Source organism: Equus asinus, chromosome 9 (assembly GCF_041296235.1).
Source record: "Equus asinus isolate D_3611 breed Donkey chromosome 9, EquAss-T2T_v2, whole genome shotgun sequence".
NCBI classification, from domain to species: Eukaryota; Metazoa; Chordata; class Mammalia; order Perissodactyla; family Equidae; genus Equus; species Equus asinus.
The window spans coordinates 16,937,811-16,950,526 of record NC_091798.1 but is presented as its reverse complement, the minus strand read 5'-3'; the positions used below and the strand labels follow the sequence as shown (position 1 = coordinate 16,950,526).

General features: G+C 36.1%; 1 long non-coding RNA gene across 1 annotated transcript in view; it reads left to right on the top strand.

Annotated features, from left to right (window-relative positions):
* The window catches only part of LOC123288754 (uncharacterized), a 2,093,166-nt gene that overhangs the window by 1,483,517 nt on the left and 596,933 nt on the right, over positions 1–12,716 (top strand). The window contains exon 7 of the long non-coding RNA XR_011505731.1: positions 1,394–1,460. This is a non-coding gene — a long non-coding RNA (uncharacterized lncRNA). The remainder of the gene's footprint in view (positions 1–1,393; positions 1,461–12,716) is intronic.

Below are 12,716 nucleotides of genomic sequence, written 5' to 3'. Positions count from 1 at the left end.
TATTTACTGAACATTATACTATAAGATAACATGTTAAAAAATATGACTGGTATCTTTCCATCTGTACATTTACTTGAGTCTTATTAGTCGGGTATAATTCCTTTATAAGGCATTCTAAAGCAATGAATATGTATCAAGACATCACTAGTTTCCTATCCACTTATTTATTATTTGATATTGAGAAAATTACTTATTCTGTTATTGTCTGCAGAAAAATATTTAACTTAGAGGATTGTTTTGAGGATTAGATAAAATATAGTGCCTGGCACATAATAAGCTTCCCAAAACATTTACTACTAGTATTATTGGCATTATCATTACTTATTTATTCATTCAACATATATAGGCTATGTGTCCAGAAATATACTCGATTTAACTTAGCTCCTACGGGCTTAAAATCTGTTTCAGGTATTTTCCCTAGATAACAGTATTTCCACAATTGACAGAGGGATATGATGGATAAGCACGGGGCGAATTAGAACAGCCAAAACGTTAGTCTTAAAAATGAGGTAGTGATACAAAACATTGCAGAGAACAAGATTTCCTATATCTTGATGGAGATTTCATAATGAGTTGTCTAAACTTGTAACCTACAACCTTCAGGAATTTTCTTTTATCTTCTGGATTCTATAGTAAAAAAGTAAAAACCATAATAGCCAGTCACATTCCAGCCACCGTCAATTAATGCCTAAAAGTGGATTAACTATGAGAAAATCAATTCAAGTAACGCGATACTCTCCAGCTGTCAGGCAGGGTTAGTCTCCTTGGAGGGACCACAAACATAGTATCTTGTTGCCAAGGAAAACAGCCTATAACATCATCTTTTTTCAGGGCACGGGTAAATTCCTGCCTCATCCGTGCAAAACCTTCAGACCTCCAAGAGGCCAGAGGGTGCAGATTAAAATTCATGCCTAGCAGAAACATCTTCTGTGCTCCTCGCCACACTCTTGTACACAGTATTCAAAAGAGGATCCCAAGGACTTAGCTATTGTCTCAGCTCCGCATTTGAACTCCGTTCATGTACAAGCATAGAACAGCTAGTGTTTTAGAAAGGGCAGCGGTGGTTCCATTTAAAATACTTGGCATTATCAGAAATCCCTGTTTTTATTCTTTTTATAGGAGCCACAAAATGTATCTGCTGCATTCTTTTTTACCTTAAGCCTTTGTTGTCAGGTTGGGAACATTGTTGAATTCTGTTAAACAATGTAGGGGAATGCATTTTGTACAAACAACTGTGTGTGTGTGTGTGTGTTTCCCAAAGACTAGAAAAGCAGAGGAGACTATTAAAAGAAAATCTTGAAGCAATTCTGTAGGTTACTAGGCCCATCTGAGTCTTTACTGACAGTGTTCCACTGGATTATTTGACTAGAAACACCTGTTGTTTCCTCTGCAGAGCCGTTGGGAAGAGGTGTGCAGCCGGAGCTTATGGATTAGAACACGTGGCTGGTGCATGAACCTTGGTAAGTCATAGTAAAGTGAGAGTGTAAATACTGGAGTATGCAGTCTTTGTCAATTCCATGCTACTTTGGGAGAATTTTTGGCATTTGCCTTCTTGCATTTGGCACTGTAGACTATTTTAATAATGTTTACACTCTTGTTCTGCTCCCTATCTCCACAAGCTGTTAAGAGAAGTCACATTTAAACAAGCATCCCTGCATCTTTTGCTGCTACTTGAAGAGGGTAGCAGGCTGTTCCCCAGAATAGTCTGTAAAAGATCTTCTCCAAATAAACTACTTTAATGCTAAGCAAAATGCCACATATGTAAAATAGGTAATGCCGGATTATATAAGATGTTTTTTTAAAAGATGAGGGAAAAGGACTTGGCATCAAATAAATCTGTCAGCATGGGGAGTTCCAGAAATAGTTGTAAAGGTAGTTTGAACTGCTTAATATTGCAATTACTATTTACCTCTTCAAATTAGCCTCCATTATCTTATGAAAGAATCTTAAGAATAATTTATTTGACTCTCCAGGGGCTTGTGGCCATATTATGAATAGATATTCAAAGAGTCTTCTAAAACCTAATTTAATCTTTGTATCAAACACTTTTCCTTATTGCTTATCCCCTTCCAAACACCCCTACCACCCAAATTTCTCAAGGAAGCGATTTTGTACATTAGCGTTAATGCGTTGGCATGCAGTCGGGAAATTAGCCTTGAGTTATATGTACCAAGAGAAACAAGAAAGTGAGTGTGCTTTGTTCTTAGCAAGCTTACTTAATCTCTCAGAGATGTAAAGATAAATCAGAAAACAATAAGAACGAGCTCATCTTCTTAATTGGAATCAGAGAATTAATGTTGGAGTAGAAAAGTACTTGAAAGAGAACCCAATCTAGACACTACGTTTTCTATATGAGCAAAAGAGGTATTCAGAATGCTGAAACAACTGACCCAAGGCACACAAGAAGGTACCTGGCAGCATCCAAACAAGATCTACAGACTGATATTTCCAGTGTTATTTTAATACTCTGGCACTTACTGCCTGATCAATAAGAATTAACTGAGAGAACTCTTAAAAATACAGACACCTGGGTTTCTCCCTCAGAAGATCTGTGTTAACAGCTCTGGAGTGGAGCCTGAGAATCTGCTTTTTGACAAGTGTCCTAGGAAATTGTTGTGATATAGACATTATAGAAAACTCTGCACCATATAATTTTGTCTTTAAAGATCAAAGACCACTAGTTATCATTTAAACCTATACAAAAATTTCTAAAATATTTCATTACGAACTTACTTTTAAATTGTCTGTATATATGTATGAGACTTGAGGAAGCCTTACATTTAGACCTGTGTGGTGTCCATTTATTTATGGCAATTTTCCTAGGAACTGCTTTTATATTTATGGTATTTATATGTCTGTCTTCTGTGATATTGCTGTTTCTTAGAGTCCATCTAGAGCTTTGACCATTCAGTCAGCATTCTGTTTAGTAAGATATTGAATCCAAAGATGCACTGAAACAATTCCAACTGAGATATGCTATAGAAACTGATGTCAGAGAGAAGCAGTTAAAATATTTGGCAACTGACTGAACTGTTATGCTTGCCTTGTATGAATTTCCTAGAAATGAGACAAATTGCGCTTCAGCAAGAAATCTGCACTCTTTTTTTTAAATCACTTTCTCACAAAAAACACAGGTTAAAATGTGCCGACTGCTGTCTCTGGTGCTAATTGTGAACTTTATCGGGAAATGGCACCTTTTATAGAGCCAGTTTATGAAAAGCCTGTAACAGACATTACTTTTAATCGCTATAATTTTGGCAGTGCCAAGTGTATTCAGGTAGCAGAGTCAACCCCTAGAGAGTTCTCCCCTCAGTCAAATGAGTTAAGGGTACCTGCAATCATTTAAATAGATGTTTGACTTTCAGGTAATTCTAAGGAAAAATAATGACAAATGGACAAGAGTTGAAAGTTATTCTTCAAAAAGACAGACTTAGCCTTTTAACTCACATGGTTTATTTTAGCAATTTCAGAGGCTGTGTACGCAACTTCTTGTGTGAATTATGCTTTTACAGCATCCCATTTGACAATTAAAATGGAAAAATGTGGAAAAAGCCATTGTTTGTTTTTTCTATAGTGCCATCAATGCGCACTGCACTGAACAATAGTCAGGGCATGCAAAACAAAGGCTGTGCCCCGTGGAGCTTACAATCGAGCTGCGTGATACAATGCAGAACAATACAGCTCAGAACAAGCATGTGGTGATTAACAACCTTTCTAAGTGGCATTCTTTGCAGAATAGGAGTTTTTTTAAATAAATCAGTGGGTGGGGGGCGGACGTACATTAATTGAGAAGCATTTTCATCTATAGGGACTTTGACAGAAGACACAAATCAGCCTTGGGTGAATAGACCAAGGAGGAAAGAAGATTAGGAGGATGGTATAATCAGTAATTAAAGATTTCAGGGCAGGCTATCTCTGCACTGAATGGAGATCTGGGGAGCTCCTGGAAATAATGAGTACGGCCACATTATAAAGAAGAAAACAGGAACCAAAATATTTAATAGAGTCCCTCTCCAGTATTTCAGGAAAGGAGATTGGTTTGAAAGCATCCACGGAGAGCAGACAGGGACAAGAATGTGTGGCATGTGCTTCAAAATTTGAAATTTTGTTTGAGCCACATAGACATTCTGGCAGGCATTTGATAAATGAATTCTACGTTGGTTATAGAAGAAGAAATGGTGCCATTTAGCTAGAATTATATGTCAAGAAGTCATGAATCCAGAGCAATGACTGTGTGGATTCAAACATATTTTGAAACATAAATCCAGTGTTCTCTTTTGTGTGTTGTATATGTGTGTGTACAACCTTTCAGGAATGTAAAGCAACTACAAGAAGCAAGAAGGTATTTATTTTCACTCCAATAATACTGGCTAGTATTTATTGAATGCCAACTATGGCAAGGCACTATTCTCAACATTACTTATATCATCTGCTTCATTCCTCACAGCAGCCCTGTAAAGTAGGTAATATAACTATTATAAACTCCATTGCATAGATGAGTAAACTAAGGCACACACCAAACTAAGAAATTTCTAAAACCAGATAGTCTGGCTTCAAAGCTAATAGTACTCTAACCAATGTGCTGTAAATTCCTCTCAAAATCCCAGATTCTCATTCACAAGTAAAACTCTCCTTGATGCAATCCTCCTGTATTTGCATCAAAGTTAGAAAAGACTAATTTCTTTTGTGCTTGCGTAATCCCATGTATCATTCATTCTCCCTATAGGGTTTGCATTCTGCTCAAATCCACTATATGAATTGGTGAATTAGGATGAATAAGGTGATATCATTTGTGTCAAGTACGATAGATTCAATATCTAAAAATCTAGATAAAACAGTAAGAGATAAGACAGAACACCATAAATCCACTCAGCCCCCACCTACCCCCCACAAAGGAATGATAAGACTGGTAAATAAAACACGTAATAGATGAACTTCTGAAAAATATTAGCAAATGGCTTTTGCTATATTTGCTTCATTGCAGAAGGCCCCAGAGTGACTTACGGCAGCCTGGGCTCAACAGTATCACATCCAAGCAGATTAGAGCTCAATGTAGAATTTACATAGCTTTCCTGTTTATCCCAGATGTAGCAAAATGAAAGTTGTTTATTGCTATGCAAGGATCCCTAATCTTGCTTTCTATTTTTTTGTGTCTGTTTTTGTCGCCACTCAGGCTATCTCTTTATCCCAGAAGCCTTCATAAAATTCTTAAATGTGAATTATTTTAGATAATATTTTATTTTAAAATACAGTAGGCCCCACACCACTTTTTGCTTCAGACAGTAGGACATGAAAAACAACTGCCATAGGAAACCTCTGCTACGAGAATTATGATGACAATCTGAAAGGAGTTGAGACCACTAGTTTAAGAACATCAGAGCAAAATGCCAGGGACATTTAAGTAGCTTCTTTTCTCATTAAGCGTAAGCTTGCGTGATACCTCTGTTCCTCGAGCTTGAATAATAATTTCCTTCAAGTCTTCTCATCCCCTACCAAGTGGTTCATCATATAAACAAATAGGAAGGGAGAACATAATAAATTTTGTAAAGTGTTGTATTTGCCCAAGAATTTCGAAGATGATTTTAATCAGATATGCATTTAACTTTTAACTATAGTAACGTAGGCTGGAGTTATTACAGGAAAAATAGCTAGACAGAATTTAAGGGCATTAAACATGTTTTGCTTCAACTGATAGGGGTCAAATGTTTGAGGTCAGGATGACTGAGCCTCATTCACAAGCATTACTGTGGATTTTTAGTTCTTTCTTGATATAACTCTTCTTGTTTCTCCAGCCCCTTTACTAATTCCTTCTCATTATGCCAAAAAGTTCATCAGATCTTTCCTAAGTTAATGACAAAAGTACTGTGGTTCATTTCAAACAACTGTGGGGTCTCTGGCCCTTCAAGGATAAAATTGTCCAAAGACGGATCTACATTTCCTATTTTGCAAAACATTCCTCAGTCCCTGACGTAGAGATCTACTTCACCATGCCACCAAAATCTCTCTTTCAAATAGAATTAACCATTCTTTTTTTTGGCCTTTTACCTTTTTCCCAAGTCAAGATGTAATTTATATTCAGTGAAAAAGCAGAGAATCCTAAATATTTTTTTAATCATAGTTTTGTTTTTATTTGTTTATTTTTTCTTTTTAGATTGGCACCTGAACGAACAACTGTTGCCAATCTTCTTCATTTTTTTTTGCTTTTTCTCCCCAAATCCCCCCAGTACCTAGTTGTATATTTTAGTTGTGGGTCCTTCTAGTTGTGGCATGTGGGATGCCACCTCAGTGTGGCCTGATGAGCAGTGCCATGTCCACACCCAGGATCCAAACCGGCGAAACCCTGGGCCACCAAAGCTAAGCTCACGAACTTAACCGCTCAACCACAGGGCCAGCACCGAGAATCCTAAATATTTTTGAAAATGTATACACTATGTAAACCACAGACCTATGTAGATATAGTGCATTTGCGTTATTCCAGAACATTCCTGCATGCCACATTGTAGGTGGGATGAAAGAAATCAGAACAGTTATTTCCTCTGGGGAGATGGACAATGCATTCTGATTTCTTTTATCATGGATCATTTTTTCTTATTGTAAAACTTTAAATAAATGGATCCATACAGTGTATCTGGCTTCTTTCATTCGGCACAATATTTTGGAGTTTCATCAAAGTTGTTATGTGTAGCAGTAGTTCATTTTGAATTACTACTAGGTGCTTTCCATTATATGAACATACCTCAATTTATTAATCCATTCTCTTGCTTATGTATATTTGGATTTTTTCCAGTTTGGGGCCATTATGAGTAAAGTTGTCATGAACATTCTTGCACATGTCTCCTTGTGAACATATTTTCATTTCTCTTGGGTAAATGCCTAGAAACAGGATTGCTGAATCACAGGATAGTTGTATAGCTTTATGAGGTGACTCCAAACAATTTTTCAAAGTGGATACACAATTTTGCATTCCTACCAGCAAGGAATGAAAGTTCTGGTTATTCCATATATGTACCAACATTTGGCGTCTTCAGACTTTTTAATTTTACATTTTAGCATGTAGGTATAATATCTCCATGTGATTTTAATTTGCATTTTCCTAATGACTAAGGATGCTGAGCATGTTTTCTTCATTTTGTTGTTAAATTGTGAAGTGTCTGTTCAAGACTGAGAGAAAATGTCCACAGTACATATATCTGACAAGTACTTGTAGGAAGAATATATAAATAGCTAGTGATCTTTTAATTATTAAATATATGGGCTTTTCATTTCTCTCTTCTATGGCTTATTTTTTTACATCATTTGGCCCTGTTTGGCTGGCCACTTCTTGCAAACTGATTCCTTTTAGTTGTTATTTTTCTTATCTGTTTTGTATTCTAGTTCATCTATTTTAATTGTCTTCACTGCTTCTCTTTAATTTATTTTCTGACGTGTTATCCAAGATCATCTCCCTAGTTATCTACACTTTTCAGTCTAACTTTTTCCCTGGATGGTCTAAATTCTCGCCACTCACAGTGCGATCTGTCCACCAGCAGCATCAGCATCTGTGAGCTCTTTAGACTTGCAGAATCCCCACGCCAGACCCGCTGCATGAAATCTGCATTTTCTTATCATCTCAAGGTGATTCCTATACATACGCATTAAAGCTTGAGAAGAAGCAGTATTGTACCTTATAGCTATATTTTCAACTGTTTCCAATGCTGATGCTGATAGTTCTTACATATTTGGTATGTGTCATTCTAATGTGGTCCAGATTTATCTTTCAGTGTGCTGGGTGTCTCCAGATGGCTGATATTTAAGTAGGTATGTAAAACACAATATGTTCAAAAACAAACTCATTATCTTTTTCTTCTTTTATTTCCGTTTGTCAGTAATGAAGAGGTGAGATCAAATACTTTTTATCTTAAAAGATTGATGACTAGAATATTTTTTAAGTAAAGAGATCCTACATAAAACTAAAATGGTGCTGGAACACAATTTTTAATTCTATAATGCTTGGAGGGCACAGACTGAGTTATGGAAAGAAAAGAAAAAAAAATTGAAGCAAAGAAATAATAATAAGTAATGAAAAAAATAAGGATAGCGTACATTAACTCCCTAAAATAAAGACGATTATTTATGATCTTTTATCCTAAATAATCTTAAAGTTCAAAACTCAACTCCTGCATGCCACCAGTTCAGCAACTCACTTACAGACGCAGGAACATAAAGCGCTATAGATTTTGCATTTACCTGTTACTTGATGTTGGAACTTCATCAGGTTTTTATCCTATCAACAAAAACTAGAAATAAAAGCAATATTATCTTTTTCAGTTATTCCCAGTCACGAAGAAAACAAGCTACTTGACTGAGATGAGAGAGAAAATGAAAAGGATTTTATGTGTTGTATAAAGACTAAAAATTACTATTGAGTTGGTAGTACTGAATTACATACATCCCATAGTACTGAGTCCAATGACAGTTAAATTTTTAGTGAAAATATTTCATTTCATCCCAAATGTCAGAAAATAGTCATGTCACAGAAAGGACTTTTTCCTCACCATTTCTCTAAGCTGAAGATCCAAATTCATGAATTCCATTTTGACTGAGAAAGGATTTTCAGGTGAAGTTTTATGCCACGCCTGACTCCTTTTTCTAAAATAAAAAGGGTGGGGCTAATGAATAATTCATTGTTGTACTTCAGCCTGATCTTCCACTAAGTTCACAGGATAAAATATTCATAAGTGTGACTGAAAGATGGTGTGCTGTTTCCATTGTGTCTGTGGTAGTAATAACGCCATTGGATAACATTTATGGGGAGCTTCTGTTGCCTCACTTTATGATCATTATCTCATTAAATCCATAGGACATCCCTGTGATGTTTAGAGAGTTACAGTGACTTTCTTAAGATTTCATGGTTAGGGAAATCCTACCCAAGATTGTCTGTCTAATTCCAAAGTCAATGTTATTAACCACTGCAACATAGATGTGTAGAAATTTGTCTTCCTCTTTTTCTTGCAAGTCTCCTGTTTGGAGAAATAATTTTAAAAAATAGGGAAATCTATCCCCTCTGCACCTTTGAAGGGTGAATTTTCTGCTCTGTAGAGTCAGAAGGAAGAAATCAGTCAGAGAAATAATAAAAATGATGACAGCTGTGTCTGTTCTATGGCAGAGAGGAAAATGAATTACTTCATGGCATCAGGGTGCATTTGGAAAGTAGGACTTCAAGTAATCCTAGGAAGAAATTTCATTTCTGAGCAATGTGTGATCCTCTCCCATGCCCCAGCATTAGGCCAAGAAGGACTCACTCACTCCTTAAGATGGGCAGGCATCCACACCTCTCTCCATCTCCCTCTCAGCTTCAAAGTTAGTATGGACCCAAACTTACCACTTGTACAACTAGACATATGAGTGTTTCCAGCTGAGAAAACGAATTTTTCACACATTGCTGGAGTCCTAACCCTGAGCAGATACAGCATCCTCCCAGCATCTCGGCTTTCTGTGTGAAATCAGTGCTGCTGACAGGATCCACATTTTCAATCTATATTCATCCACACGGCATCATATCTTCTTGGGCAGGGCATTGTCATACAGTTGAAGCTAATGTTCTGGCAGGCTTTTATCTTGCTAGTCTATCATTACAATCCCAACTGAACCAGAAGGCCTCAGGGGTTTTCTGTTGCTCTCAGTCAATCAGTATGGCAGTTACCAACTTTTCGTTACACACTGATCCAAAGGAGGCAGTCACTGCATCGGATTTCCACGTTCTGCATCTTTTCTTCTACCTACATAGGAAATCTGGAATAACTAATTGGAAAATATTGAGAAACATTAGGTTTTCAGTATTTGATCAGGCTCTGAGTTTCAATTAATGTTTGTAAATTTCCGGTCTTCCCTCTAGCTGCCATCTGAAAGGCTACTGCTAAAATTTTAAGTTCAAGAAGAGCTTTTCAAACTGTACGATATTAACTACATCTTCTTAAGGAGTCAATATTTAGATTGTGAGGGGGAAAAATGACTCTAATAATGTGAAATGCACAAAGAGATTTTTAGATATATATGTATTTTACAATATGTACATTTTCCCCATAACTGAGGCCTTCCCCTTTATTGCTGTTTTTAAATTTCTTATGGGAATTACTGTAGGTGTATATTTCCTGCCTTCTTAAAAAAATATGTTGAACATAATTTAACTTTATTCTAGAGAGCTGTGAACATCATTTGAATATCCATTATTGTGTTACGGTTTTGTGATGTTGTGGTTTCTTTGTAATTTAGTAAGTCAGGTCTTACTGTAGTCAAATGATTTTTTCCTTCCTTCCTTCCTTCCTTTTTCTCTCTACATACTTATTTTCCAATTATTTGCCAAACACTGTGCTCAATAAACATCAATAAACCAAATTGGACTTTGTCTTCCTGGATTTAGGCTACTCTGAGAGGTGAACGTAGATAGAATAACTACACACAAAAAATACACAATTCAAATCTAATAAATGCCAAGAAGATAAAGAATAGGATGTCATCAAAGAGAGGAGCAGAGTTATCTAATTCAAGCTAAAGAGGGAAAGACTCTGAGGAAGTGAAATTTTTCCAATGAGATTTTAAAAATCAGGAAGAAGCTACAGGAAAGTAAGAGCATGTGCGAAGGACTGAGGATGCGAAAGACCTCAGAACACTCAAAGACTAGATAAAAGGCCAGCATGGTTGTAGCATCAAGCAGGAGGGGGCGTTCAGAAGGATATTCATGCTCTCCATTCTAAAGAAAGAAATTCTAATTACTTCCTTGTGAGTGATTTAAAAGTTTCAGGAAAATAGTCACAAAATTAAGGAAAAATTTAGTACAAAAAGAACTTGATATTCTTAAGAATTAATGAGGATTTAGGTTAAATGCAGATATAATTCATAAGTTACCTTTATGTTTGTTATTCATCATCAAATTTTCCCTTAAGTTATTTGAGGATTCTCCATGGAAATTAAAATGAGTCTGACAAGGAATAAAACAAACAAAATGATTTTTGCCAATTGAAACCCCAAAGTCATTGTTCTCCGATTCCCACCTCATTAGACCTCAGGAGTTTCTATAGAGGGATTATTAAACAAATGAATTGTTATTTTAGTTCCTGTAGCACTTTCTGCTGTGGAAACAGTTTATATGTAAAACAAATTAAATTATGGTAAATTAACATAGAGTTTAGTACTATAATAGCTGGCAAATCTCAAAATAATGGAAGTGTCTATTTGGATTATTATTAAAATCAAGAATAAGTTGAGTTTCTTCAAAGAACCTCCCTGCTTTATTTTATTATACCATAGAAACAATTCTCTCTTGGAAAAGATGATCAAAACAGAAATATACTTACATTATAATTCACTTGAATTATTGATTTCTTAAATAAGCACGTAGAAAATATTTTACTTTCTGGGAAGTGATTTTGTGTTGACTTGAAAAAAAGAGATTCATAAGATGCATGGATTGCTTCTTAAATTCATGCTAAGCATTGAAATTCATTAGCCAATTAATAGCATTCAGTATGTGTTATTCATAATATGCCCATAAAATTGATCATTAAAACTTAGAGCAACAGATTTTCATACTAGGATGTATGTGAACTCAAGACAAAACTAATTCTAGTGCCTGCTAATACCGGCATTATTAGAAAACCTTTTCCTTGTTTTACTTTTTGAATGTAATTTGCTTAAAAATCCCCACTGACATGAAATGTTAATATTGGTGCAATTAATGAAATGCTAATATTTATGAATTAATTGGCAAAAGTCTTGATGCAAGGAAGCTAACAGAAATCACTTATGCAGAGTCTACCAGAGGACAAGATTTGTCCTTGGTGACTTGCTCATTTTGCTTTCAGAATGTTATTTAGTAAAATAGTCAGTGATATTTCAGGAAATTCTTGGTTGAAAGAGTTCTCTAAGACAAAGTTAACAAGCTAGCTTCTAACGTAGATATGTTAATTGGAGATATTGGAGATGATATTGCTCAGCCACTATGTCAGATATGCAGGTAAAAAACATAATTTTTGTTTTCTGCAACTTAACTTTGTCTCTGTCTTGAGCTTCCATTCTTCCTGATGACCAGACAGACAGTCTTAGGTCCACTCAGTTATTTTAAGATTAAACTAAGTAGTTGAATATTTACTCCACCCACCCCTCTCCTACCAGCATCTCCTCTAGGTGCATCTGATTTTCTCGACATTGTATTGGCATTTGCACAACCTTTCTTGTGCCAACCTATTTTCTATCCATAGTGACATATTGTTTTCTTCTTTGGTTATTTGGATTGCGTCTGAAATTCCTCCCTGTCTGCTAGCTCTTAGTGTCACAACATCACCATCTTTGGTCCCAGAAGAAAACAAAGAGTGGCTCACCTTGCCATGTGACATGGGCTGGAGCTCACTTGTTGAGGCATGCTCTATCCTCCCAAACCATCTTGGTTCTAGAAACTCTCAGCAGGGTTTGGTACCTAGTCTACTGTCAGTGATCCTACTGTCTTGGAGGGGTCATGGCTGAAATAACTGTCTTGGCAAATATTCTTCACAAGTTTTTTCTTAATCCTGCCTAGATTTCAGCTTTTGTACACTAATAAACCATAAATTTGACATCTTTTTTTCCCACCGCAAAAACTTCTCTTTGGGCAATGATGGCCTTACAAGGGTTCAGGCAACAAGTGAGGAAATTTGCTGATACCAAAAGGGCAAATAGCTCCTTGGTCAACGCTTCATATTGTG